This window comes from Poecilia reticulata, chromosome 11 (genome assembly GCF_904066995.2).
Source record: "Poecilia reticulata chromosome 11, P_reticulata-male-v2, whole genome shotgun sequence".
Lineage (NCBI taxonomy): Eukaryota > Metazoa > Chordata > Actinopteri > Cyprinodontiformes > Poeciliidae > Poecilia > Poecilia reticulata.
In genome coordinates this window covers 13711173-13738985 of record NC_088840.1, presented here as the reverse complement: position 1 = coordinate 13738985, position 27813 = coordinate 13711173, and the positions used below count along the sequence as shown (strand labels likewise).

General features: G+C 37.6%; 2 long non-coding RNA genes across 7 annotated transcripts in view; one reads left to right on the top strand and one right to left on the bottom strand.

Annotated features, from left to right (window-relative positions):
* The window catches only part of LOC108166731 (uncharacterized), a 55839-nt gene that overhangs the window by 24538 nt on the left and 3488 nt on the right, over positions 1–27813 (bottom strand). The window lies entirely within an intron of this gene.
* On the top strand, positions 112–26241 carry LOC103472360 (uncharacterized). 6 transcript variants are annotated; one of them, XR_014089834.1, is made up of 9 exons: positions 112–176; positions 9636–9695; positions 9878–9961; positions 10788–10963; positions 12819–13048; positions 17104–17233; positions 21141–21330; positions 22089–22342; positions 25488–26241. It is a non-coding gene; the product is annotated as an uncharacterized LOC103472360 (long non-coding RNA). The 6 variants fall into 6 exon arrangements; XR_534840.3 differs by lacking the exon at positions 12819–13048; XR_014089833.1 differs by having other exon boundaries at positions 10788–13048; positions 22144–22342.

Genomic DNA, 27813 nt, shown 5'->3' with positions numbered 1-27813 from the left:
TTGAAGAAGTTCTTTAGTTTTATTTCAGGTATTCTGTACGATTCCAGATATAACCGCTAGGGGCGCCGGTCCCATTGGTGGCAAGAAGAAGATTGGGCACACAGAAGAAGAATAAAACTTCCTGAAACTTCCTAAAGAAACCTCAACGTGAGTGTCTCATCTTTTCTATATCATAGGTAAGTAAAAAATTATTTTAATGGACATATGTTGGTATTCTTTAAGAATTGAAGAGGTTTTTGAATCTTTAGTCAACTAATGAGTTACATAATGCAGTTTCTAATTAGTGTTGTGCAGAAAACGGCATATTTCTGAGGGCTAATTAATGCTACTGCCAGCGGACTTTGTACATGTGTGCTGAGAAACAGCTGAAAGACTATTGAATTCACTTGGAACTTATTGTATTTTGCACTTTTTGGAACGGTTTTCAAACGGGGGACATTGTTTTGGGGCCTTTATTTGTAAAAACAGACATTTCTTTAGAAGTTATTGCAAAAACCAGAGAAATCATATTGTTATGCCATTTGGTGATGTTAAAGGAGCATTACACCTTTTTCAATCATGCAGCTAGTCTAGAGTTTTTTGTGTAAGAGATAAAATATTGTTCTGTTGTGAAAACAATGGATATAGTTAAAAGCTAAAAATGCTTAAATATAAAGGTATATTTTATTTGTGCAGAATAAAAATAGTAAAAGCTATTAAAAAATATGAGCAAATTCATAGTTATTTTGACAGTTATAAATACAAAAGCTCAGAAAAAGGGACAAAGTTTTTGAGTGAAAACACTAACTTAAAAAACCTAATTTGATTTAGAGAATTAAAAGCCATCTGTGAATAGATTTTGTAATTTGAAATCTTACAACAGAATCTTTAAAAGAGAACCCTTGCGTAGCCTGCTTCGAGTGAGACGACATTTGCAGCTATAAATAACAGTTTTATTTTTATAAAAGAACCTCTTCTATTCGGGTTCTTTTGAATACGCTAGAATTGCTGTTGCTTTCAACAAGTGCATGTTTTCTAACTTCCCTGAAAAGTGGATGTTTTAGTAAGCGCACAGGTCAAAAGATACAGCAAATCTGACCAAGACCGAGAGTTCCATCACTTTTTTTTAGCATTATGTCCTTGTTCAATTTTTTAACACTTTTATGTGTCTGGCTCCTTTTAGAAGCAGTTGAAGTGTGATTTCCGTGAATCTTTCTGAGTGTTTTTAACCACTTTTTAGGTTTGCCTGATGGGTACTGCAGGAGGCAGTTTAAAGGGGGGAATGCTGCTGAGGTTGAAATCAGCGGGCCTTTGAAATTGGCCAAATTGACAAGCTTGAATATGGACTGCACGATTGGAGAGTATAGTGTGCTCTTACTGTGATTGCATGTGTCAGAATCAAAAACCAACCTTCGCTTGTGAAGAGGCAATTTATTTGAGACGCTTCATTTTATAGTCAAAAGGCTAAAATGAAGCAATTTACAAAGCTGAGCAGACTCGAAGGAGAAAAGAGCGGTACAGTAACTGCAGAAGGCAAATCGGTGAGCGCAAACACAATAATGTAAGACAGCATCTCCAGCTGGCCATAGGTCTACACAAGCACTTTTATTTTATAGGTCACACCAACAAATCCAAACATATAAATTATGCTCTATGTGTTTCTGCATCCACAACAGTTTGCCTTTCAAGCTACTGCTACTTATTTTCAGCACCAGCCAGTCTTGTCTATTTCTATCAAACGCTGGTGAAGAAAAAAAAATCTTTTCTTTCTTCGCTATGCAAGGACAACACCAGTACAGATTGCCTTTTGGCTGTTATCTATGCATAAAAGAAGCTGCTGCATTCAACTCCATGCATAGAAAGCAAGTATGAATCTTAAGTACTTTAAGCAGGTTTTGGAATCTGTCAATACCAGAAATGATTACCGTTAAATGTCCCTGAAATAATCTATTCTTAGAAAAGGAATAAATCCTTCTGCCTCCAGCCTGTTCTGCTAACATTTAGCAAAGAATAAAACAACCTACATCAGGGGAAATTTAAAACTATGCCAATTTGTTAGGTTTTTAAAAGATTTTCAGTTTAACTATATATATAAAAATAAATAAATAAGGGGCCTTGATTTATGTGTGAGCATGGTTGTGTGTCCTTTTCATTTGTGTTACAATGAGGTGGACTTTGAGGAAAAACAAAATACTTCTCTCAGGAGCCATATTCAGCTGAGTGTTTACCCATATTGTGTAGAATATTGCGTTTGTTTATGATTTAAAACGGCAAACACTTACACTGGACCTACATGTCACATATTGCATATAATTTACCAACCATGTTTCGTATAGCACTAGGGCAAAAACAACACTGTGTCATCAGTCTTATCACTGTATCGCTTGTTCACCAAAAAGCTCTGATGCACACATAATTCATCCTTCCTCTAACACACCTCGCCATTTTATTATACAGCTTAGTGGTTAGAATAATAAAAAGACAGAGCTCTTTTATGAAAAATATAATGAGTTTATTGCATTAAGCCATAAAACTGTGATGTTTTGTTTTATGAACCGTCTTCTGCTTCATTCAGCTGATATTTCCTTATTTTTCAAACACACACTGATCTCTCTGCATGTACTTTCACAACGCTCTCAATCTCCTGTCTTCTACTCGAGCTATTAACCTGTCTGCTTTGTGCAGAATCGCTATAATTTGGCCATCAGTTTCTCAAATTTCTACCTGCTGAAATGAGGAGAAAGCTCCCCAAGCATTCATCCTGGACGGCGAAAGGATTGGCTGCAAATGCACACAGGCCAACGTGAGGCACTTCATTCAGCAGAGGTTTGACACTGGCCTCAGAGTCCTGAGTCGATAATTGTACATGTGACGAGAGGGGTGGGTACGATGGAGGGGTTTGTGTTTGCTTAACTGCGTGAATGTTGTAGCCATAAACCAATAAAACTAGTTGTGTTATTTTGTATGAATACACACTTTGCACTCTTGAGATTGTATGTTTTTTTTGTATATGAACAGAGATGCTGGCTTTTATTGATAAGAGCACAAGAAAGGTGGGTCCACGAGCTTGTTATTCTTACAACAAATAAACATATTCGCTTTTTTAGAGATATAATCCATTTATAGAGAGGATTTTGATGTACAATACTGTTACTTCTCATCTGGGGGTCAGCTCTAAACGATGTTTGTTGAACAACATTGCCATTTTGCCTATATCTCCAGATATATACCGAGCATTGTCACTCGGTCAGCTGACCCTCCACAACATCAGTCAGTCATGTAGGCGCTGATGCTCTCCTATTCTCACATTGTTCATCTAAAAAAGAATAAAATTGGAAACGCTTTGTTGCAATGTGTCACTCACTGTTGCACGCAGGCTCAGAAAAACACATAAACAAATGAATTTTTTTTTTAAATAAAAGAGAATTCGGTTTCTCAGTCCAGACTAATTTGAACCATACTCTCTCCCGAGTGACGGCTCGCTAAGAACAAAGCAGTAATAGTGGAACGTTGAGGGGGTATTCTTGATTATTTATTTGTGTTTGAACAGGGAGAACCAAAGCTCCGTCACTGCAATGACGCTATGAGTCATAAAAGCCTGTTTATTTTGAAACCTGAACTCGCAGCTTGACAGACTCGATACAGCTGGTGGCAATTATATCTCTTGGCTCTCCTCTCCAAATGCTGAATTTAAGTCATGTCTTAAAACCTCTGTTGTACTGTGCGGGTAAATGTGTTCCACGAACCTTAATGCAGAATGCATGAATTTGTTTATGGTTCAAAATTAAATCATACAGGTTTCAAAACCTAGTAATGTGTGCCTGTTTCAGCAGGATGAGATGAAAACACATTAAAGTTTATTTGACAACGGATGTCAGAGTTCATTTCATTGGTCATCTGTGTTGGTCATTAAACAGAGTAGCAACCAGATTCCAGCGAAATACCAAATGTTCTACTATTGCTTTTTCTCTTATTCGCTTCATTGCCACAGCTGCTTTGCAGAAACAGAGCTTGGTTCTGTAAAGGAAAAACGCCTAGTTTCATTTTAGTCGTTCTGTTGTTAAAAAACTTGGAGCGCTTGCTGTTTTGTCCTTCCAGCTGTCCCTCTTTCTGCCCTGTCCCGTGACCCTCCTTTTCCTCACCTCAGGTTTTATCAAACCACTTACAGAGGAAAAAATTGAAGGTTGGAGCCACATAGTGTGGCGTAGTGTTTTTAAAAGGGTTTTCTTGTGTTATTTTTTTCTGTGTGTGAATACACCGCTGGATGCTTTTAAGTATATTTAGCCTTGCATGTGCTTGAGCTCAGATGTGACTCGCTGTGTTCTCTGTTTAAGACCCCTGTCTTCCACACCTTACAAGGCTCCCCTGTGTATAATTGGTGACCTGTTGCTTTTTTCCAACTGCATTTGACAGTTATGAATTGGTGAGCGCCATGCAGACATCCTGATTAATGGGAACCTCAGTGAGTGCCATGTAATTGCAAAGCATGAGAAGGCAAGCACAGAAGAGAGAAAAGGAGCCAAAGTAATGAACCAATATGTGTTTATGGGGTTTTTGTCTTTGCATCTTAGTAATTTAATTCCATTCAAAAATCAAGAGTCATAGAAGTTCTTTTTACACAAAGATCTTTATATCACCTTTGTGCTGTGACACACTGAGGTAGTAATTTTTGCAAAGGGAGCATTGACTGAGTGTTAAGTGTGTAATTCAATTTATCTAGCATACCCTATGTATTCCAACAAATCCTAACCACTAGAGGTGTGCCAATCGATCGGTCACCGATCAAAATCGGCCGATTTTCATGAAAAAGTGCGTGATCGGCGATCAATGGCTCTTGTTGCCGATACCGATCACCTGCATCTCATTTCGCAGCCTGCCTGTGCAGCTGATCTCCTCTTTCCTTCACACTGCGCAAACACGCAGCAACAAATCCTAAGCGATGTGGAACTATAACGCACTGAGTGAATGGGGAAGTTTGTGTGTTGTGGCGGAAAATTGAAGCACGTCAAAATGCATCAACATAATGAAGCTAATGCGACATAAAAACAATGCCATACTTGACGGAGTTTGGCTACATCGAGGCTCACTGCAGTAAAAAAGTCATATGGAGGATCAGATGGGTAAAGCAGCGCACAGCTACAAACACTCACCCGGGTTAGCATGACGGTCAGAAAGCTAAACAAATAACCCGCAAAATTATTTAAGTCTTCGAGCTGCGATGTAAGACGCTGGTTCTGCTCTCGCTGTTGAACCGCTGCTACGTGCTACGGGTAGTAATATTTCACAGACGGAGCGCCGCTTCTGCTCCACCTGGTAGTGACTCTCACACTGACCCTCTGCTTAAAGCTGCAGCATCTGACTTAAAAAAATACATTTTACATACGTATTAAAACTTTCGCTGTCCTAACATGTGACAGATAATCTCTAAAAAAATAATAAATCTCCTCCCTGCTCTGCATAATTACTCCGCTCAGTCAGAAACAGCCACTCAGAACTAGCAGTAATCAGCTAGCCGCCATGCTATCAGGAAGTTTTCATTCAGTAACTCTGGATTGTTTATTGTAATGGATCCTGTATTTGCCTTTGAATGTTAAGTTTTATACTTGAACTTTTTTGGCAATGTTGAGAGGTTTTATTTTGACTCTGCATTATTTAGCCTCTTCAGAGCCTTCATATGTGATAAGTCTGTTAAAGATAGTATTACTGATAGCAGTACAATTTGCAGAATGCCTGTTTTGTTTAGTTTTCTTCTTGGAAAAAGTTATTAAAAACAAGTTTTTGTCTAAATTAAGGTGAATTCATGGTTCCTTTTTCCACATAATGTAACCGGTCGCACTCCAAGCATCGCGTCTGTCCATTTAAACATGCTTAGTGGTCCCCCCAAAAAAACGGTAAAAACATGGGAAATTTGATATTGTGCTGCTGGCACTTAGCAACAACTCAGGTGGATGTGAGAGCGCTGTCCAACACAAATCATGATCCGGCCCGAACACGGTGCGCTAAATATAAAAGCATAATTTAACAAAGCTTCGAGGCAATTATTAAAATTCAACGAATTTTAACAATTGAGATACTTGAATCATTCGAGGAATTGTTATAGCCCTGTAGTCTTATCCTCCTTGTGGAGAACTACCAGCTGCGTCAAGTCAGCAGTCTTCCCTTTACTTGTGCTGTCACACAACTATGGACGAATAATTTTTATCTATGAAATGTATTTTTTTGAGTTCTTGATTTCATGAACAGTAAGGCATATTTATTTAAATGAGATGAACACCTTAATATCTGTGTGTAATGTATCTATACTAAGCTGGTATATATTCTACTTCGATAAGAGGAATCTGTGCAAGATCTTTCTTGGAGAGAAATCTCTCTATCAGTTAGCTTCAGTTTGTCAGTGACATTATTTTTCTTTATCAGCCATAACATATCCTAATGCATTTTCTAATGAATATGATAATTATTTTGGCCACTAGTATTTGAGGATAAATGGGGGTGGCAACAGTAACGATGTGATTTAGCCCACATCTGGTCATACGTAGTCAATAAAAGAAGAGGAAAGACATATTAGCACGCAACGCACACACTTCAGTAGATTTGCACACCGCCAATTAACCCGGTACTCCTCACAGCTGCCGACCTCAACTTTGCTCCTGCCAAGATGGACGTGGGTGGCTCCTCAACCTAAATCAATCTGTACTAATTGCTGGTCTTGGCTCCCCTGCGTCTTTACCTTGCTGCTTGTCAGCATCCTTTCTACCTGTCTGATTTGACAAGTAATTCCCACATCTTTGAGAAACCGCGATGGCTTAGGCAACTTGAAAGGTCACTGTGTCTGATTTAGCTAGTCTGTCAAGAAAGTGTGCTGCAGAACGGTCTACGCTCTGGTCGAAGATCTTTTGCACTCGTATATCTGAGCAAAGTAAGAGATATGAATTTACACCTTGTTCTTGTGGCGCCTTCTGAAAGTATGCTACAATCATAACCTTTAGCCTCTTATTTGGAGTTTTCTGGAATATTAAAAATGTAGTGCATGATACTTTTAGAAATACAAATATTAGAGGGCCATGGATTTATTTCCATTCAGCCCCCTTTACTCTCATACCGCCAATCAAAATCAAGACTAGTGAAACCATTTTTTAATATAAACTGTAGCACAACTGCAGACCTGCAAGACATGGTTGACAAAGATCCACAGCTTAGGTGGAGAATCATTCAAAAGCACGTTTGTTCAAGAACTTCACACATTTAGCCTTCATGTAAGACTGCCAAGAAGAAGGCTATGGTTTAATAAAAGCTGTAAGAAGTCCTCTTTGTAGTAGAGATATCCCAAAAAATCTACAGTTAATTTGAGAAAAAGGTTGGTCTATAGAGCATTAACTCTGGGACTGAATACAAATTATCAGGCTTTTTAGATTTTTACTGATAAAAGATCTTTGAAAACCATCAACGCTTTTATTTGTACTTCACAATTATGCACTGCTTTGTGCTAATCTATTTCAGTGTGGAGTAAGTATTTTTGTGACCTCTGTCAGCATGACCGAGGTCACTATAAGTTTGTGCTATATGAACACAATATATATTTTACAGATCTTTTCCTTAGCTCACTTATTCCTGCGGCAGACATAACCAATTTGTCTTCCTCAGTCGACCCGTTTGCAGGCCAAAAATGTTCTTGTCACCATTAAATATGCTGCCAGGATCCCAGGCCTGAGAACGGGACCAAGAATGGAATGAATTTATACTTACCCACATCACTCATAGCCACCAGAACCTTAAAAGGAAATATAAGAAGAAGGTAACTGTTCTGTGTCATTTCCTCAAAAGCAGTCATCTGTCTTGTTTTGGCTTTTCTCCCCCTCATGCTGACAGAGGTCATGAGTTTATGCAGTGCATAGTATGAGGTTAACAGCGAATAAGTCAGAGTCAATGGTATGATTTGAATGTGACAAAAATAGGTAAGGAGCATATAGCAACTAACGGGAAACAGGAGAGACCCCACTGTCTGGTTTCCGTAGAAGGTGATTTATCCTGTATGCCTGGTCAAATTGAGGTGTGGAGGTTAAGGTGGAATGGTCAAACTATCTTAATGGTCTTCAAAGTTAAGAATTTGGGAAAGAGAGACAAGACAAGGTGTATGAGGGAATGATGAAGAGAAGGGCTGGGGAGTTTGTATTGTTTATATGATTCTGGGAAGAATATTTTTCTCCATGCTTTTTAAGTAAAGGTTAAGTTTAAATTTCCTAAATGATCAACATATTATAAAATAAACTAAAGATAGCTGTTTCTAATGTTGATGGGGAAGAGGCAACTCTTTGGATGCACTAGAGAAATTTTGCTTTATAAAGTGCAATGCAATATTTGCACATTATGGAAGATTGTGCAGGTCTGCAGTTATCTGGACAGCTTGGTTTAATTCGATGCTCTGTAGTCTTGAGGTTGTTAGACGCATACCTCATCAAGCACTTATCTAATGAAACTGATCAATGCATATTTAGCAAGCGCAATTCTGAAACTATAATGAATAAAACTACATTTGCAGAGGCTTAAATGAGAAGGTTTTGTCTTTTGTTTTTGGTGTATCATTGCTCAAATGTTGCGATGCCTTCACTGTTTGTGTTTTCGTCTCTGACGCTATAAATTGTAAACATTTCAAGCTGCCAAATTTGAAGCTACCTGTTTATTTGTACAGTTGGGTTTGACAGTATTTTACGTAGCATCTTAAGTTACATGTGGAACCTGTCCGCACCCAAATCCATGCCAGATTTTGACAAACATTGCCCAATAATTTAAAAACAGCATCAAGTTGAACAACTTTCTCTCTGTGCCATTGCCAAAACTACAAAATCACACATCTCTGGAAATTATGTAGTTAAATTCATAGGTAATGAGAAATATTATGGAGACAAATATTATTTGTCTCCATAATATTTTATTTTTGTCTCTGCACAGAATAAGCTTTATTTTCAGCAAGACATCAATCTATCCTAATATTGGTATTTATTTTTCTGTTGGGATACACAGAAAGATTGTTATAATCATAACAGAAAAACTAATAAATTTCCATTCACACTTTTCAGAGGTCACAAAGTATAGGTCTCACAATGTGAGCTGGACTTTAACATGTCAAGAACTTTAATGAAAGTCCTCAATTTATAGTGATGTTGCTATAAAGTCAGTCCAGCTGACATCTGACCTTTATGGAAGTTGGGCCAAGCTTTGCTGAAAGAAAGCTATAAAAAGTCAAGATTTCGGTACGAAGGTGCCATGGTCAGACGAAATCAACATAAAACTTATTGGTCTACAAGCAAAACACTAGCGGCACAAAACTTTCATTTTTGATGAGTTGTCCAACCGCATCCCACTTAGAGATAAAGTTTTCACTAGTGCCTTGAAGAAAGCGATAAAATTATGGTTTGTAAACTGTCTGAAGAAAGGAACAAGAAAAAAAAGATATGAAAACAATGAAATACGAAATAATTCCTTACCAGGAGAGAAAAGCAATATTTATATAGTTTTGTCCATGAGACGTAAATTATTCAAATAGAGAAAACAGCAGATCTGATTCTTGTTTTTCTTCTGCTCATGACCTGACCTGCTGTTTTGTTTAGCTGCTGTACTGTGAGACCCTCTGAACATGAGTTTTATTATTCCTACAGACCCGCGCAGTCAGCGCTGTCTGAAGAGCCTGGGCTCTGCAGAAAATCCTGGCATCCATAGTGAGTATGTACAGATGGCAAAAAATACATCGCACAGGCTTTATAGCTGAACAAACCACATAGCAGACTTGGATGTATGATGTAGGCTCGATGCTACAAACCACACAGAGCACACAATCCGAACAGTAAGACATAATGGTGGTAGCATTACGGCATTATGTGAGGACGCTTTTCTTTAACAGGGACAGGGAAGCTGGTCGGAGTTGATGGGAAGAAGGATGGAGCTAAACCCTGGGCTATCCGGAAGGGAAACCTTTTAGGGACTGGTGGGCTGATTAAAAGCAAACACCACACATATTTCCTTTCTCATTTCCTTAAAAGAAAAATTGAGACCTGCATATTATTTTCTATCCACTTTACAATGATGAACAACTTTGAGCTGGTTTACTGCTAACAAAAGTCAATGTTTGAATCAGTAAAGAACTGTTGTATAGCTATCGCTAACTCAAGGTCCATTGTGCTACTTTTGCCTTTGCTAGGATGAATTGGATGTTTATTTTAACACAAGGAATATAGTCAACTTGAGAATAATGAGATTCAAGTCGCCAGCCACTCATTCAATGCAACTCTAGTTTTAATAGTTTTCAGTAAAATTAGCTACTTTCTGATCAAATCAGAGGCCTTACTTCAAATAGACTGCTATGTTGCATGCATGCATTCGTGTGTGTGTGTTGAGTTATTACAAATGGTTTGCCAGAAGGAGCTAATTGAGCCCTGAACAATCCGACTATTTGACTTGTCAGAACACTCAAGAATCTGTCACCTAAACTGCGCTGTTTGAGTTCTTTTGCATGTATTTATTACAACGTCAGTATAAGATCTGCACACAAAATTAGTTCCTTTCTTCCTACTCTGGAAACGACTCCCAAATGAGACTAAGCATCAGCTAACATGTAACAGGAAATAGTGTGAAGTTCATTAAACTTGGTCCCAGTTTGATTGTAAAACAAGCTGCGTGATAAATGGTAGAAAAGACGAGTTGAACGGTAGAAAGAGGTAATAAAAAACAAAATGTCATCTCTCCGCTGGAGAGCAGCTCACTGCTCTTTTGCCCCCTCTCTTATTTCCTCTCCTGTGCACTCATATTTTCAGTGGAAGAAAACTTGAGATCCAGATGTTGGACTCTCGCTGCAGATGTGCTTCCATGCAGGCCAAGAAATCCTAACTAGAGTTGTTGTGCGCACACGTGAAACCGAGCTTGGACAATTGACATGAACTCATAACTTGGAAAAAGAGAGGCACATTCACCGACCTACGGCTGCATCTGGGTTTGTAAAAACTCCTGAACAGACCACTGAGACTACCAGACAAACAATTGGACCTGAAAGCACCTTGTTCCCAGCGCATTCATGTTTTCTTTTGTACAATTACTCCCTACTGCACTTTATTCACTTAACAGTCAATAACTGCGTGCTTCTTTCAGGCAAGAATAAAACAGGCACAAACACAAGAGCTGCCTAATGGTTCTCAAAATGGCTTAAAATATTAATGTTTTCTCTGTCAACCACTTGCATGCCTCGAAGCCCGTTATTTTAAAAACAAGCTACACTTGAGTGACCTTGGCTGTCTTCAACCAAAGATTTAATGCTTATGGAATAAGTGGCAGCAGTGAACAGGGCTGAAGCACTCAGAATATACTTACGGGAACATAAATGTAACAAATAAAGCAGTTCTTGGCTTTCATTTTGGATTATTTTGCCATTCTAAATTGAATTAATGTATAATTAAGGAGAATTAATTAAAAAAACAAAATTAATGGCATCTAAAATGCTGTTACATTGTCACTCTGTAAAATGATAAGATTGTTTTATTGCACTATTTTTGCGTTTCTATTTACAAAAATCTGACCTTTAATTTGAATGATTTCATTTAATAACCTATTAAAAAATTGAGCCGTTTTGTGATTTAAGCTGTGTTTTAACCCTTTCATTTATGAATTATGATCCTTTGTGTCAGGATTTCTTTCCCATTTTTTAAAAAATTTTCTTAAGGTATAAAACAAGGTAGGGAAAAAATCTTAAATTTTTTATTTTTTTTTAGGTGATCAATTGTAATTTTCTCCAAATACAAAGTTGTTATTTGAAAAATACATCAGTGGTATTGTTCTTTAGGAGTTATCTGATGTCAATATTTTTTTTTTTACCTGAAACTGTCGTCTACGGTAGAAAGAGGGACCGGGATGGTTGGCATGCTTTTTTGTCTGTCGGCCATATTGGATATAACAAAAATAATTTCTTGCATTTGCAGCTGATGGCCAGCAGTTGATAGTGTATTTTATGATGCATTAGTGTCCACTTTTGTGGTCTGTGTGCATTTATGACATAAAAATCCACAAGAACCAGAAAATGTCTTTAGACAGCTGTCCACTGTAGTGACCACTATGCATGAAAGGGTTAAGTGGATTTTACGATCTAGGAACTAAAGTGCAGCAAAGAGTAGCATCTTATTGTCACCCAGTGCTCTTAACAATTAGATGCTATATATCAACTCACTGGGAAGCATAAAAAAACATTTTCTGTTCTACCACCAAAATGTAAATGTGTGGAGTTTGCTTTTCCTGAAAAAGGAATGTTATTGGATCTTTACATTTAAAAACATATTTATAATTCAAAACATTTAACACTATTTTTTAAACAATTTCAGCATGAGATTACTCCTATAGACTATGGACTTTCGGTAGCTGTGGACGGTTCTGCATATGGCTGCATGCAATAAAAAATTGAAATTCTGTAACCATCTTTCTTTTCAAAGACAACTATTTGTTCCCATTTTTTTATTTGCATCTAAGGAAAATGCCACAGATAACCCAGTTTGACAGGTATAAATTTGTGCCACTGCTCTGAAACCCAGAATCTAGAAGCACTATATTCAAGCACCACTTTTCATCCACAAAAATGTGTCCATGCTTGAAAGCAAGAATGTTATTTTCTTTTTTTTTAAGAAAAAATATGTCCCTGGAGATCTCAAAGTCTATGTATTGTTCATGCCTATGTTTTTTATTTTAGAAATAAACTTCTCACATTGTGGTCGTACATCTACAGGCACTGGTTGTCCTGTTAATTTAGGGTTTGGAAAGCTGCTAGTTGGCATGTATCAGTCAGGTCCTGTTTCTTTTCTCCACAGGAGAAGAAATCACCCGACTGGTAAATCATACAATGGCTGATGATAACCCTGAACCTCAGCTAGCCGTTCAATTCATCTCTGATGCGGCAAGAAAAAACTGGTCAAAGAAAGGGATGTTTGCAAGAAAAACATAAAAAAGTCAAATAGATTAGTTTAAAAGTGGGGGGAAAAAATCACCTAATTAGAACAAACGAAAGCGGTCTACTCCATCCTATCCCCTCCCTTCAGAGGTACAAACACTTCCTCATTTCTTAATCTAGCTGCTCGCTGCTGTCATCCACCACATTACGGAGACGCATAAGCACAACAAAATAGTCCTGTCGCCAAAACTACACACACGCACGCACCAATACACACTCGAAGCACACCAGCATATGGGTCAGATTTAATCGCCATAATTTCATTTCCCCCCTCATCAGCGCCAAGCCAGATAGACTAAGTCCCATTTGTAACCACCGCAGCGCTACTGGAAGGAAATATACCAGATAAGAGGACTCTTGTAATAAGCTGGCTGTGTGGATCAGATAAATGAAGAGAGCTTTTTTTGCTAGTTAGTTGGAGAAATGTATTGTAGTAGTGTAGAAACCCTGAACTGTGTAGCTTGAGGATAAAAAAAAAAAAAAAAAAACTAATTGGAGAAACAAATTAACTTTGTTGATTGGTTGCGAGATTAAGGAAGCTCCCAGGAAATGACTCAAAGACACCTGGGAAATCTTGTCAGGAGATCGCATTGTGATGTCAAGGAGAAAGCAAATAAGCATAACACCTTGTATTGTTTTAGAATGAAGTTTAAACCTCGTCATCATGAGCATGACTAGCCAGTAGCAATTAGCAAACATCTGGTGCAACTGCGGACCTGCTGAGCTCCTTATACGAGGTACTTCTCAGTGAAAAGCTGGTAAAAACATTGCTAAAGGGTTAATAGAGGAGCAATGATGTCATGACTTCCTGAAGACAGAGTTATGCTAATTTATCTATTTAAAAATCAGTTGTAATGTGTGTTTAAATCACTGTTCTGCCAGAACAGCCAGTGTTATCCAAATCCAATCATCTGACCCAAACGGTTACTCCTAAGTTAATGAATCTTATTCCATAAATGAAGGTTAAATTGGATGAATAATACAGTATGACTAGTAATTTAGGGCAAATTGTGCGTGTTTCTATGTTTCAGTCATTATTTCAACCTTTCTCCAAATGACAGCTGAAGATGGGCACCAGCTCCACTGAGACCTTGTAAGGATAACCGGGTAGAGACGATAGTTTTAATGGATATTTACACTAAATTGTAATGTTAAAAAAATATATATAAAATTACTTCACAGTGAAAAAAATTCTATAATTAATTCACAATAAATCATCCTTAGGAAGTAACAAGTCCTATTAACAACCATTATACTGTTCAGCAACAGTATAACAGTAGACATGTTTCTGGTTTTATTCAATGAACTACACACACCATCTGGATTATTTAAAGCTTATTGCATGTTGATTCAGAATCAAAAAAAGGAGGAGAGACTGTTTCCGTCTCTTTTTCTGTTCTTCTGAAAGAAAATTAGTGTTCTTGTGAGGCCACTGAATTGGTATAATTACATGGGTTTAAATGCAAATTTACAATGTGCCTATTAATTCTATTCTGTTCATTTCAAATGACTGACTGCACTTAATTAAATCAGATTGATTAGACCTTTTCAAGACTTTCCCTTTACAGCCACATAATTATGACAAATAGAGCCACTTGACACCAAATGCAGAGGACTAGGCTTTCTTTTTCTCTGCCAGTCAGGGTCTTTCAAGTCCTCGCGAAGGGCGGGCGACCAGAATGTCAAAATGGGACAGCGCATTATTCTCAAGGCATGATGTTTATTTTTACAGTCAGTTAAGGCTTCTGACCTGTTGTTCTCGTCTTTACCAAACCGTTCGTGAAAACATTACATCAGCCATTACCTCTACCCACACAGCAGCTCCATTCAAACACCCCCGGCCTCCCGTTTCATGTCTCCGCGCAGATTGTGCTTGTTCCATTTTACGAGGTTCCTCATCATTACACCCACACGCTCTGCGGAAATGGGTGACCATCTCGATTAATGAATGCTGGTTGGAAGATTTCGACTTGGTCTTTGCCTTAAAATAGAAATGGAAAAATCGAAAGGCAAAAACTGTGAAACATGTGAGACATCAAGTTTTCGTGCGTCGACTTTTTCATCTTGAAGTATGAAGTTTTTTCTAGACTTTGATATGTAAGAAAATATTTTTTTACTGTAAGGTGATCTTGTATTAATCTGTCAGTCAATGAACCATCCATACAACCATCCATGACTGATTCCATACATCCATACTGCAAATTTCGTCTTCAGAACCTGAACAATTCAGAAGCTGTTAAAAAGTTTTGATATTATAAGGAATTTTGACACCCTGTAAAAAAAAATACCATAGAAAGATTTTTTTTTTTAAAGCTGAATAGGTGCATAAATCTTCCAACATTATTTTCAATCAAGATTTATTATTGCTAATTCCTAAAACAAAGGTGTTCAGAGGACAAAGACAAATAAGATTGATTGTTAAGCGAGTAACAAAAAAAAAACAAGTGCATAGCATAAAATTTAGAAAGCAGCACCCCAGGACCTGGCGAGTTAATGGCTAAAAGGGCTCCTGCTCCTCAAGTGTTTTTCTGAGCTTTGATTGCAATTTGGAGGAAGAATTATCTCATCGGGGTGTGTGGGCGGAGGGAGGTCGGCTCTGGCTGTGAAGTGCTTGTCATTACCAAGATTTTTCCCTTTCTATTTTCTCTTTGTCTTAGTCTTTTCCCCTCTCCCTTTTGTTAAAGAGACAGCCAGTCTCCAGATACAGGTGGGTCCTATTCAACACGCTTGTGCCGTGTCTTTGCATATTATAAGAAGAAGATACAAAAACATTCATTCTTGCTCAGCAGTCTACTCATCAAGTTTTTTTTTTTTTTCCCCAGACTAGTTTTAGCATTTAAACTAGCAAATTAACTTCAAACCTGTGCTAAATTCACAAAAAGCACAGAGTAGCATAGAGCTTACCTTATTGCATTACTGCAGCCAATTTGTTTAAAAAAACAGTGTGATTCTACTTCCTCTTATATTATTTCTTACCAAAATGTGATTCCCAAAGAGCTAACTTCTAAAATTAGCCATACAGATTCAAGCTAAAACAGAAGGTGAGCAAATGAACGCTTATGTGAACATCACAAGAAAAGGTGGGATCAAAAGCAAGGTTATTTATATTGAACCATTCAAACTCGAGGCAATTTTCAGGTCATAAATGAAAAGACAGAAAATATCCAACCGAACAACCTTCCTATTTCCAAACAAATACTGTTTTACTGATCCACAGTGACTCCATGCTGCCAAAGTGTTAAGTAGTTAGTGTACATCACAATGAAAGAGAATGTAATCTACTTGGATTCAGTGAAAGCAATGCAAAAAGCAAGGGCTGAAATACCAAAACCAAGATGGACAATCTGGCACTGAGTGGGAGCACTGCTAGTCTTCATGTACGGCGATTGATTAGTTAATGGTTGGCAGATAAATTCCCGCCCTTGCAGGTAATTGTTGCCGCAGAGACACAGCAGAGGGACTAAAACACAGAACTCAGACGATTACCAGAGAACCATGAGAAATACTTGAAGGATGACCAAAGACTTTTGAACTAAAACATATAAATTAGTTCTTCTCGTCAACAACCCATCTAACCTCAGCTGACTGACTCTTCTCTTCCTTCCTTTCTTTCTTTTTTTCTTTCTTTCTTTCTTTCTTTCTTTCTTTCTTTCTATAGCCTTTCATTTCTTTTCCTGTGTAATCTCTTACTTTAATGACTTTTTTTTTTTTCAAATGCCGACGGCACTCAGGTCATGATATTTCCCGTTAATTACTGTGCCACATTATCAGCATAAAGTACCTCTGTCACTATTCTAATTATGTGGTTCCGATTGCTCTGACATGTAATTTCAGCCGCTGATATACATTGTGCGCTTTTTCGTGCAGAAAAGGCAAAAAGAATAAAGAATTGGGTTTCACTGAAGAAACTGATTTTAACATTTAACTGTCAGTTGTTTGTCAGAGGAATGACATTTATTGTAAGGTCTAGGTTTCATCTGTAGCATTTAAAATGAGACAAAAAAATCCCCTGCAAAACAACGTGTAGTTGGTGCATGTTTTTCTCAGCTTCGGTTATTATTTTCTGCGATGCGTTTCAAAATGTCATGTCAAACATTTCTATTAAAGAAGGATGTTTATATATAATTTCATGTTTATCTGTACAGTGCCTCTAACTGGCAGGAGAGGAAAAAAAAGAATGACCAGACATTTGCCGTACGAGTCTGCTTTCGTCTTGAAAGCGAATAAACGCAGCCGATATAAATGCTGTAAATTTCCTGCTGAAAACAAAAAAAGGTAAGAGCATCAATATGTGCATGACTGCTTTATTGTAGCTTAGAGACAGCCTGTGTGTGGCTTGGCAGCCTGGTGGCTTTTGCAAGAGATTATGTGAAGGTAGAATGCAGTCAGATCTGTTGCAGCCTTCAGGTTATAACGTTCTTATTGTCTGAAATAGATGCTTTGCCCATATTTTTAGGGAGCTGTGAGCAACGGGTAATACACCAGTCACTTTAGAGATCAGTATTGATTTTAGATATTGTTTTATAAACTATAACTTTAATTTGAATTTTACTTTATTCCAGTTTGTTCATTAATCTCTAACAAACCTCTGAGACCTTCACATAACATATGGATTTATACTGCAATTAAATGAACACGTGGAATATTTTTAACAAGGAGCTTTTTTTCTTGAAGAAACTGATCCACTAGGATTTAGTTATTAGAGTAAATGCTCTCAAGTAGATGTCTGTCAAATTTCTGCTTGTAAAAAATATAAACGTATTTATATATCTCACCAATTCTCAATAATATCCCTCACAATTTATGGTTGAAACATGTTGAAGGGGTTACTTGCTGTTATTTATTAAATTTAATTCTAAATTCATGTTATGGTAGGAAGCCAGTGATGGTATTTCTAATATAAATTTTACTGTCTGTTAGCTAAAGTCAAGACAAAACAATGCAGGTTATTCTTTTTAATGATGTTATAATGTCAGGGCATTTTGATGTGGGATTTATCAAGAAACCCATTTTATATAATAAGTCATAATTCAAAGTGTCTCATAGTAGAATAAGAGTATCACTCAAAGATGATCAGTTACTGTAGAGAACTTACTGGGACTTTAGTTTGAAGTCGTAGATAGAGTCCATCTGTACTGTAGTTGAATCAATGCTTTGTTTCTGCCAAAGTTTGAGGAAGAAGCATCATAAATTTTAAAAGCTCGCTGATGTTCCAGCAGTCAAATCCAGGTTTACCTTGGCTGGAATAAGTTTGTCAGCTTTTCCACACTGCACAGCAAAGAATAAATAAACTACACACCGCAGTAAATCTAATACAGGGACTTTGATTAATGAATTCTCGCATCGTTTGTGAGGCTTTTCCTGTTCATAAAAACCATCCTGCTTACTGTTTAACTATACCTAAGTTAAAATTTGGTTTACGGTTTCATACAAACAACAGAATAGAGGGCTTCTGGGTGTTCCCACTTTCAGCAGCCTAGCTCCCATCAGCAGCCCATTTTTACTTGTCAGTGTTTCTCACAAACCATTGTGGAATTCTTTTTCACTGGAATCGGACTGGGATGGAGCGAGGGGGACATGGAGGCTACATTTACACCATGTGGGTTCTTTGCAGTGGGTTCTTTCCTTTAATGTACCCATTAAAGACACTGAAGTGGTGATGTTGTTGAACATTTTCCCTTTTTTTACTACTGTGAACGCTCTTTGAACCTCTGTATGTTTTCATTGGTGGTCTCTATTTTTTCGTGCCTCATCATTTTCTTCTACTCGGACCAAAACTATTACACACTGACAAGGAGTGTAATAGTTACACCACTTTACATTGTGAAATGTTCTGAAGTACCACTGGAGAGCCAACTGTTTTTTCAGTAATTTACAGAAGAACAGAGAAGATAGAAAAATTTACAAGGAAGAATGTTTTTTTTGTGTGTTTTTTATTACATGGACTGTGATGTAATGGGCTGATCCTTAACTTTTTTATGTTCACATGGTGCAAAATCAAACTTCATTGCTTGATTTGATACTTTTAGCTTTAAGGGTATATGAGGTCATGCAACTGAGAAAAGAAAGAGATTAAACTAGAAGTCTTGATGTTTTATTTTTGGTGATAAATTCTTTAACATGACACAGAAATATGATGTTTTTGCTGCATAAAATGCCAGATTTAATGTTAGTATGCAGTTGTATTGGACTAACTGTTAATATTTAATTACCTTATTATGCTGCATATCATCTAATCCCATGGTTTTCAATCTGAGTTACAAGTACCACTGGTTGCACTTAATGTGATCTTTTGTGGTCCTGTGAAGAAATGCTTTCATTTTATTATTTGTAAGTTAAATATAAACAAGTAACTATGATATAGTTCTTCTCATAAACGCAATACACAAAAATATCTACTTAAGCAAATGTTTGTTTAATCAGAAACTTCTCAAAAGTCTTAATTTATTACAACAATAGCTGTTTGGGTTTTTTTTTTCTTTTCTGTGTAAAAGGGAAACAGATTGGATGTTAAAGTTGTTGAGAAATGTCTGATTTTACCACTTACAATTAAAACTTCACAGGGCCTTTTTGTTAATTGTCTTTTGTCTTTCTTGTATTGTTTTTATTTTTAGAAGTCATGACAACATAAAAAAAATACTCCAATTATGCTTCAGTTTGTAAAATCTTTGTCTGCGTGGCAATAACTCTAAAAATCTACCAGTGATACTTGCTGTTAAAAAAGTTTGCAACACACTATTCTAATCCAAACAAAATGACTAAAATTACAATTCAGCAGATGCGACAAGTAGCATGAGGATAGCTTGTATTATACATCTACTGTATGCCATGTTTAATTAAAATGACCCAGTCTGCTTTGGTTTATGTGCTTCAGGGTTAGTAATTGATCTTAATTGATCTAAATATAGAGGCAGTCCTGAGGCAGAGTACGTTGGCAGCTATTTAAAACCAAAGGATAATCAGATTTTGATTTTTGTGAGAGTCTATTTTTGCCACTAATGAACCTTTTTAGCTGATCTGATGTGGAAAATAACATATTCCAAAAATAAGAATAACATTTTAAAAAATACTTTATTTGCTCCATTGAGCTAGCTTGTCCTGCGACTAATGGTCACGTGGTCTAAACATATTTGGAAAACCAGGGCTTATAATCTACTTCAGTCACGAGTGGTAAGATGAAATTTAAAGTAGTCGCCATTTAATTGGCATTTTCTGTTTTTCCTAAATGCATGCAGTGGTGCATGATTCAAGCGAAAAGAAACAACCACCAAATTTAGAAGTAATTTTAAAGTAAATGTTCTCATTGAGAAGAATATATTCCATATTTTACGTTGTAAAAGTTCTGCTTTTTACAGACTAATACTTTTAGTAATCTTTCTTGATCAGCCACACAATCTGCCCGGTTAGAACCTGCAGTCAGCTTTTTAACAGACTTCCTGTTTGTAGCTTGCCAGCTGTACTTTTTAAGCCATTGTTACCTTAAATATGGGTGATGGGTGAAGGTCTTTTAGTTTCCAAAAAAGCAACTATTACATTTTCCTTATACCAGTGGACAGCAACAGGAAATTGTAATAATTTTAAAGTCTCCACATACAACTGCATCCCACACAATTTTTTTTAATTTTTTTTGTCCATTTCTTGGATAAACTTGGAATAAAACCAATGCAGCAACAGCCAACAGGACTAAAGACTAAAGCAACTTCTTAGTAGGCGTGTACATATTGTGATGGTGCTGCAAGTGACAAAGAAAATCAGACGTACTGAATGTAATGCAATGTTCTACACCAAGGTAGCCATCTTGACAGAAGTACATAAAAACGTGCACTGGGGCTTCCATTAATGCTACTGTAGTGTACTCAACTATTACACCATGATTACTGCCCAAGGCCATATATTTTGTACAGAAACCTTCTATTCATAATACTCCACTTACCATGATGACTTCTCAATGCCTTCGCTGATGTAAGGAGATGGATTATTTGAAAGGAATGAGAAATAGTAGCAGGTGTCTCTCTATGTGGTTGCACCACTTTTTGTGGACATATATGCATAAATATCCACATAATAGCCGTTTGAAGCAGTAAAAAGACAAAAAAAATGGAAGCGTATAGGAAGTGGTGTTTTTTTTTTTTTTCCCCCTACTCTTGTGAGTGAGTGTGACACGGATGTGTGTTGTTTTCAGCCTTTGATGACCTATTCGTGATGCTGCTGTGAGTGGAGTGACCCGACTGTACTCATTAAAACCAATGGGACGGATCATTCTCCACTAATTGTTTTCCGCTGACAAATGGTTCCTCCGACTCTCAAAGACTGCTGCAGGGGCCGCCGTGCAGCTCCAACACGCCAACTTTACTAATGAGAACTGCCGATAAGTAAGTGTGTGTCTGTCTGTGTGTGTGTGAGCTGTCGTTTTACTGCATGTTTGTATGCGCGCACAAGCGCATGTATCTGCGGTGCCAGTTTCCCTCACTGTGCAGCAAGTCAGAAACACTGCTAAATAAGGCTCAACATGAGCCATTAAGACATTTTTCTGTTGTCAATCACTGCGACAGCAAGATATTGTTAACAAGCAAAGTAGTCCATCAAACTGCTTAATAAGTCAACATTTACATAACAGCAGATTTTATTTAAAAGTGTAGATGACAGGCATTTGGGTAAAAGAAATTCTGTGTTTCGTTCACGCTTGTAAAATGTCTTTTTTTATATACAGTAAAGAATTAGCGGCTTTAATCTTAGAATTCTAATTCTGTGTCAATCTATGTGCAACATTTTGTCAACCATGTGTTGGCATATAAAAATAATGACATAACCTTGTCTTCCTTGCTGTAGGATTTTATCAACACTGAAAGCCAAATTTGGTAGATTTGAGTTTTAAGACTGGATCTTTTTTCTGATGGTGAATAAAAAAAATTAAACAATTCTGATTCTCAAAAATAGTCACAATTCTGAGACTAAATACAAAAGTCAGAATTCAGACTACTGGTCTTCAAAACGAGTTTTTATTTGTAGTGTGACAAATAATAATAAAAAAAAGTGTATAAAAGTGTATTTCATAAACTGAGCTAGTGACAACATTTTAAGAGTGTTGTGTTTTGCTGAATTCAGTAGATGCACACCTCTCTTTTCCCAGTCTCTGTGATTCACACCTGTTCCATGCTCCACTGGGCAATTGTGAATCCTATTAGGGGACGCCCCTCTGCACCCTCACATCCCCTCCCCGTCCACACTACCTGGCACTAATCCATCAGAGGGGCAGTCAGGCTGTGCGTCGCCCCACAACCACCCATCCCTGATACCCGCCAGTGCCCAGTGCTTCAGCAGAGGCCCCAGCTGGGGGACCGCCACAGCTTGGTCATTATCAGATGACGGATAGCTTCATATCAGGTGTGTAATGCGAGCGAACATTGGCGAGGGCCATCTGGCTGATGATTCGGGGGAAGTCGGAAGTAAGGCCTGCGAGTGAGGTATAGCAGGCTGGGTGATGATGATGGATGGGACCAGGGGCATCACCGCCAATCACAGCAATGCTTGGCAGTGACTGTATATACAGTGTAAGTTACTGAAAGCCAGAAGTTTGCACATACAGCTAAGTACTTGATGTTGGGTGTACGTAACTTCCCAACCCTGGTTCCACAGATAAAAAAATTAATGCATATGTCCTTCAACTATTTTTTTCTGCTACTGTCCTGAAGGTATCGTTCAGCTGCTTTAACAAAATGTGTCCAATTGTTCAACTTATTGTTTCTTGGACATCCCGATAAGGAGTCACAGTTGTTTGGCAGCCATGTTCTTCTCATTCAAAGTCAATCTGGTTTTCTGGTTACTGATGCAAAGACATTTTAAGCCAATCTGAACGTATTATCTGCAGTCACCTGTCAGAGTGGCTTACTGTGTAGTAATGCTGCTTCTTCATATGAAAACCTTCAGCTTTAAACTAATTAATAGGATACATTTCAATACACTCTTTGCTCAGCCCTTCAGTACATTTTGATTGCAGTCAAGAGGAGGTTTCTTCTCCACTGGTTCAGGGTCATCCAGCTGGATGGAGATGAAACTGGCAGCTGAGGCTCTGGAATTTGATTGAAATTGAAATTTTACAACGAGCACCTAGAAAGGAGGAAGTCGGCTCGCAAACTTGGGTACCATTTGGCTCAGGAGGTTAAATCTCCAGACTGAGAAAACTTTGTGTAGCCAAAAAGTCTTTCATACTCTGAGCTGTTTAATTAGCAAAAAAAAAAAAAGTAAACCAAAGGAGGCCGCCTTAAGCTCTCAGTCACAATGACAGTTTTGGGAACACATGAATGGATTATTAACAGTTCATTCCAGAGTGGATTCTGTTCCAACTGAGGATCTATACTATAAAAAAACATGTTTTGCTGATTTTTTTTTCTTTTTCCCCTGCAGTCCGTTAACTAGAATCTGTACTCTGTCACCTTAGAATGACTTCCTGTTCCCGAGGCTTGTCTTCATGTGGCGTTCATTGTAAAACAATTCATAGCTTTTTACTTGTGCTGCTTTTGCTGTGTGTGACATCTGTCTAAATCAGAAGTCATTTCGCTGATCTGTTTGGGAGCAACTGTGTCCAGAGGGCTGCTTTAGTTAAAGAAATAAAAATGTAGCTGCTAGAACTGGAAGTTCATGTGTCAGGGTTGGGGTCAGTGGTCATGATAGTGGGATGCTTTCATTGGGTTTTAGGTATCAGCAGAATAAAAATAGTTTGCCACCTTTCATTTTAGAATGAGTTTAATTCAGATTTATTTTTTATTTTTTTATGCAAATCCATTTAAATCATTCAGCCACGTCTTTCTCCAGTTTGCGTTTTTGCTAAACTTCTAAAACTCTCTTAAATTCATCTTGTGCATTTTGTGGTATTTAATGCCTTCTTGGGTCTTTCTTTGATCCTCTCTGCACCTGGTTAAGACTACAACTACCCCACTCCTTCCACCCCTGAACCCACTAATTCAATCCTTTTTGCAGTTATGTATCTGCCTGTTCATCCTCATCTACAAACAACTGTCAAAACAGGCACGGATAAAATGTTTATCACAAAGTACTGAACCCCACCTGCATCAGCTTCGGAGGTGCATGCAAATATTATTCAGTCATACTTAAACCTGTTTTAACCATTATTGCTCTCAGTAAATACATTTAGGCTGCAGAGAAAACTTCCCACTATTATAAACTTCAGTTTTAATTTGTATTTACAACGTTAATAAACGCAAATAAATAAGTTATTACCAAGGAACGTGGAACAAAACTTCAACATAAACAATTTGCATAAAACCTTTTAGATTGGAGGTATGTTTATTAAGAGCTACTGCAAAAATGTTTTACTGTAAAGATCATAACTATAAATGGCATGATGAGTTAGTTCATTAATTGGTTGAAATTCATGCAACCTTAAAATTTGAGGGTATGCACAGCAATTTAGAGATACGTGATAATAAAAGGACGAGATGATAATAAATGGAAAAGCGAGCATTAAATGGTCAGAGTAATATTAGTTAATATATTATTTTTATTAGTTATGACAGGAATAATATAACTGTTTATATTCATATTAAGAGAGCCAATAGACTAGGAAAAAAAAGTTTAGAAAATGTCTGCATGTTGGCAAATAATGTTCTGGGATCAACCTTCAGATACCGTACACTATAAAAAGATTTTCTGTCAGACTGGTTAGCAAAAACATTATAGCAAATTATTTTGAATTTCTTCCACTTGCATGCCAACATTTGCTTTTCAGTCCTGCAACCCAAAAGGGGCTGAATTGAAAAACAAACCACAAAAATACAAAGAACATGTGCTCAGTCTAAAAGAGGGGAGTTCTGGGCACTATAACCTGCTATTGGGAAGCATTGTTTTCTGCATTGTGATTTTAAAGTTACCGTACGCTGTCAAGATGCTCGCACTGCACTCTGTGCAAGTTGGAAACTCTCATTTTTATTCTCCAGGAATAAGGTGAGGCTGTCAGTTTTCGCCCACTTACCTCTCCTTTGCAACAAGCCAGAGTGTGGGCTGGATTCTGTAATACCTCAGTGAATAAGATGCCTCTCCAGACCCGGTGCCTGTATATGATGCTGCACTGCAGCTGCTGCTATCCTATTACGCATCTCAGCCCCCCCCCCACCACAACCCCCCACCCCCCACCCGCATTCTCTCTACTAATCTTTTCCATTTAGAAAGTTGCTGTGGGAGAAAAAAAAGAAGGCTGATCTTATTTTCAAATGTTTAGAAATTAAGTGGGGTTGTCTTTTGTTATAGCAAGTTTAATATGCAAATATGTCATTCTTTTACAACTGGGAATGTTACCACATTTTGTTCAAAATGTTATTTGGAGGAAAGGTTAAAAAAAAATAAATAAATATTCCTAAGAATTCTGGTGAAATTTTTTAAAGGTGTTAACACAATCCCTGACCTGTTCAATGAAACCAATTAACCCTGTGGAAGCCAGGGTTTTTTTTCTCTCCCCTTGACAGAATAACTGATTGTCTGGATCAAAGCTGTTTTTCTTTCTTTTCTATTACAGATTCATGAGAATTTTTCTCTCTAAATCACTCGGGAGAATCTCAGAAAACCGATGTCACCTTGGATGAGACTCTCAAGAAAGAATCTGCTCCGTGGTGCGCCCTCAGTTTTTTTTTTTTTTTTTCTTGATAATGAGTTTTCTGATAAATTCAATGTCCTGAGGAATTTACCCATCCAAGAATGCTCTCAAGTAAAGGTCTTCAATTCCACACATGCAGTACTCCAGTTATTGTTGTTGTTGTAGGGAACACAATGCCTCATTCACTGCTAAATTAATTTTATCTGTATTTTATGCGCAACATTTTTCGAAAAGCATTTTTTGTGCCAAGATTACTTCTAACTTTGCGAAGTTAAACAGTTGTTTCTTTAATCGCACAGCTCAAACGATCAAAGTGTATTCTTACAATTTTATACTGAAAAGATTCACCATTGATGTAAGGCAAAATGTTCATCTATTTACTCTAAAGCTGATAATTATGATCATTCAACTTTGTTGATGTGTGGTTCAAGACGGAGAATGACGGTCAACAAAAATAAGCTGGCACAAAAATAAATGAGTGAATACGTCACTGGTGAGCTGTTGTCTCTTAACTGGGAGACAATGTGTTTTATTATTGTGAGAAGCAATGGTTATTTAATAAAGTTAAAGCATTTTTGTCAAATTATGCTTCCGCAATTGTTACGTTGTCTTAACACTCCATTGTATTTTAGTGCAATTTAAATGTTTTCAAAAATAAACTTCCCATAAAAAAATACTTTCCCTATTGGATGTTTTTTTTTACCTTTCTAATTACTTTTTAAAATCAGTTATGATCAACAAAATTAGACTTTTTTCACACACAAACAATCTCAATCTGAAAACTGATTCCTACAAAATAAAGACGATCAAATTTTTTTTTTTTTAACATAAAATAAGTGACTGCACAAAAATTGACCTCCTTTAAAGTGCCTGACCTAACTCAACAGAGACTCAGCCAATTTCTGCTGGCCGTCTCATAATGAGTTAAATGAAGATCACCTGAGAGCAGCGAGTGTCTCCAGTGATTGCAGTATAAAGACGTCTGTGTCTGGAAGGTCCATTCATTGGGTAATGAGTATTCCTGTCCACCATTACAGCATGAAGACAAAAGAACACTTCAAACAAATTGGAAAAAGAAGGTTTTAAATAGTGTATCAGGGATGGATACAATAAATCTCTAAGGCAGTGAACATCCCTGGGAGTTCAGCTGAATTGTGAAGAAACTGAGGGGATATGGCACATGAATGAATCTGCAGATTATGAACTGAGTAACCATGCAAGAAGGAGAGCAGAGAGACAGGACACCAGAACAACTCTGACTACGCTGAAGGATTTACAAACAGCTGAGATGGGAGAGACTCTGCAGACAACCATTACCTTGGTTCTTCACCAGTCAAAGCCTTGTGGGAGAGCAGCAAAGAGAAAACTACTGTTGCAGAAAATGTATCGAGCCCCAACGTCAAGTCACCCAACAGCAAAACTCCAGCATTATCAAAATTTTCACATTTCATGTTACGTCTGACTCAAGTAATACAAGTCAAGTTTGTTTCTTTTTAGAGTTGGTCATTTCTCGTTTTCTTTTGAATAATTACACTAACAAACATTGTTTTGCTTTTTGTAGCTATCTGGCTGTATTACGCGTGTATGGTCGGTAAGCTCAAGCATTCCTGCTCATGATCCACGCAGGTCAGAAAGCACAGAGACATCCAACACCAGGTAAGGTTTGGTTTAATTGTTTCTCTTTCTTTTAACCCCCCACCAGCTTTTGTCAGCAGCGGCGCTGATGATGTTGACGGTGGGCCGCTAAGCCTCTAGCAATGCTGATTAAATGACAGATAATTACAGGGATTTGAGTGGCACTTGTTTACTGTCAACTCTCAACTTATACTTGTCTTTTGTGTGTGTGTTTGTGTGTGTTTGCACATGTGTGCCCGTGAATGTGTTACAGGTGGCCGCCCAGTAGGTGGGAAAAGGCAGGAAGTCTGCTTGTCTGTGTCCACATGTATCAGACACAGCATGTTTTTCCCTTTCAGAGGCGAGGTATCCTGTGTGTGTGTGTGTGTGTGTGTGTGTGTGTGCGTGTGCGTGCGTGCGTGCGTGCGTGTGTGTGTGTGTGTGTGTGTGCGTGTTTATATGCGAGTGTCAGAGTCACCGATCGCACTGGGCGGCTGACTTCCAGGAACCCCTGCAGCAAAAACAGGCACTGTGTGTTTCCTGCTCTCACACACCATTATCACAGGACACACACACACATACACAGATCATTGCCCTATTCTTTTTTTCCCCGTTGCAGGTTTCCTCAACGCCT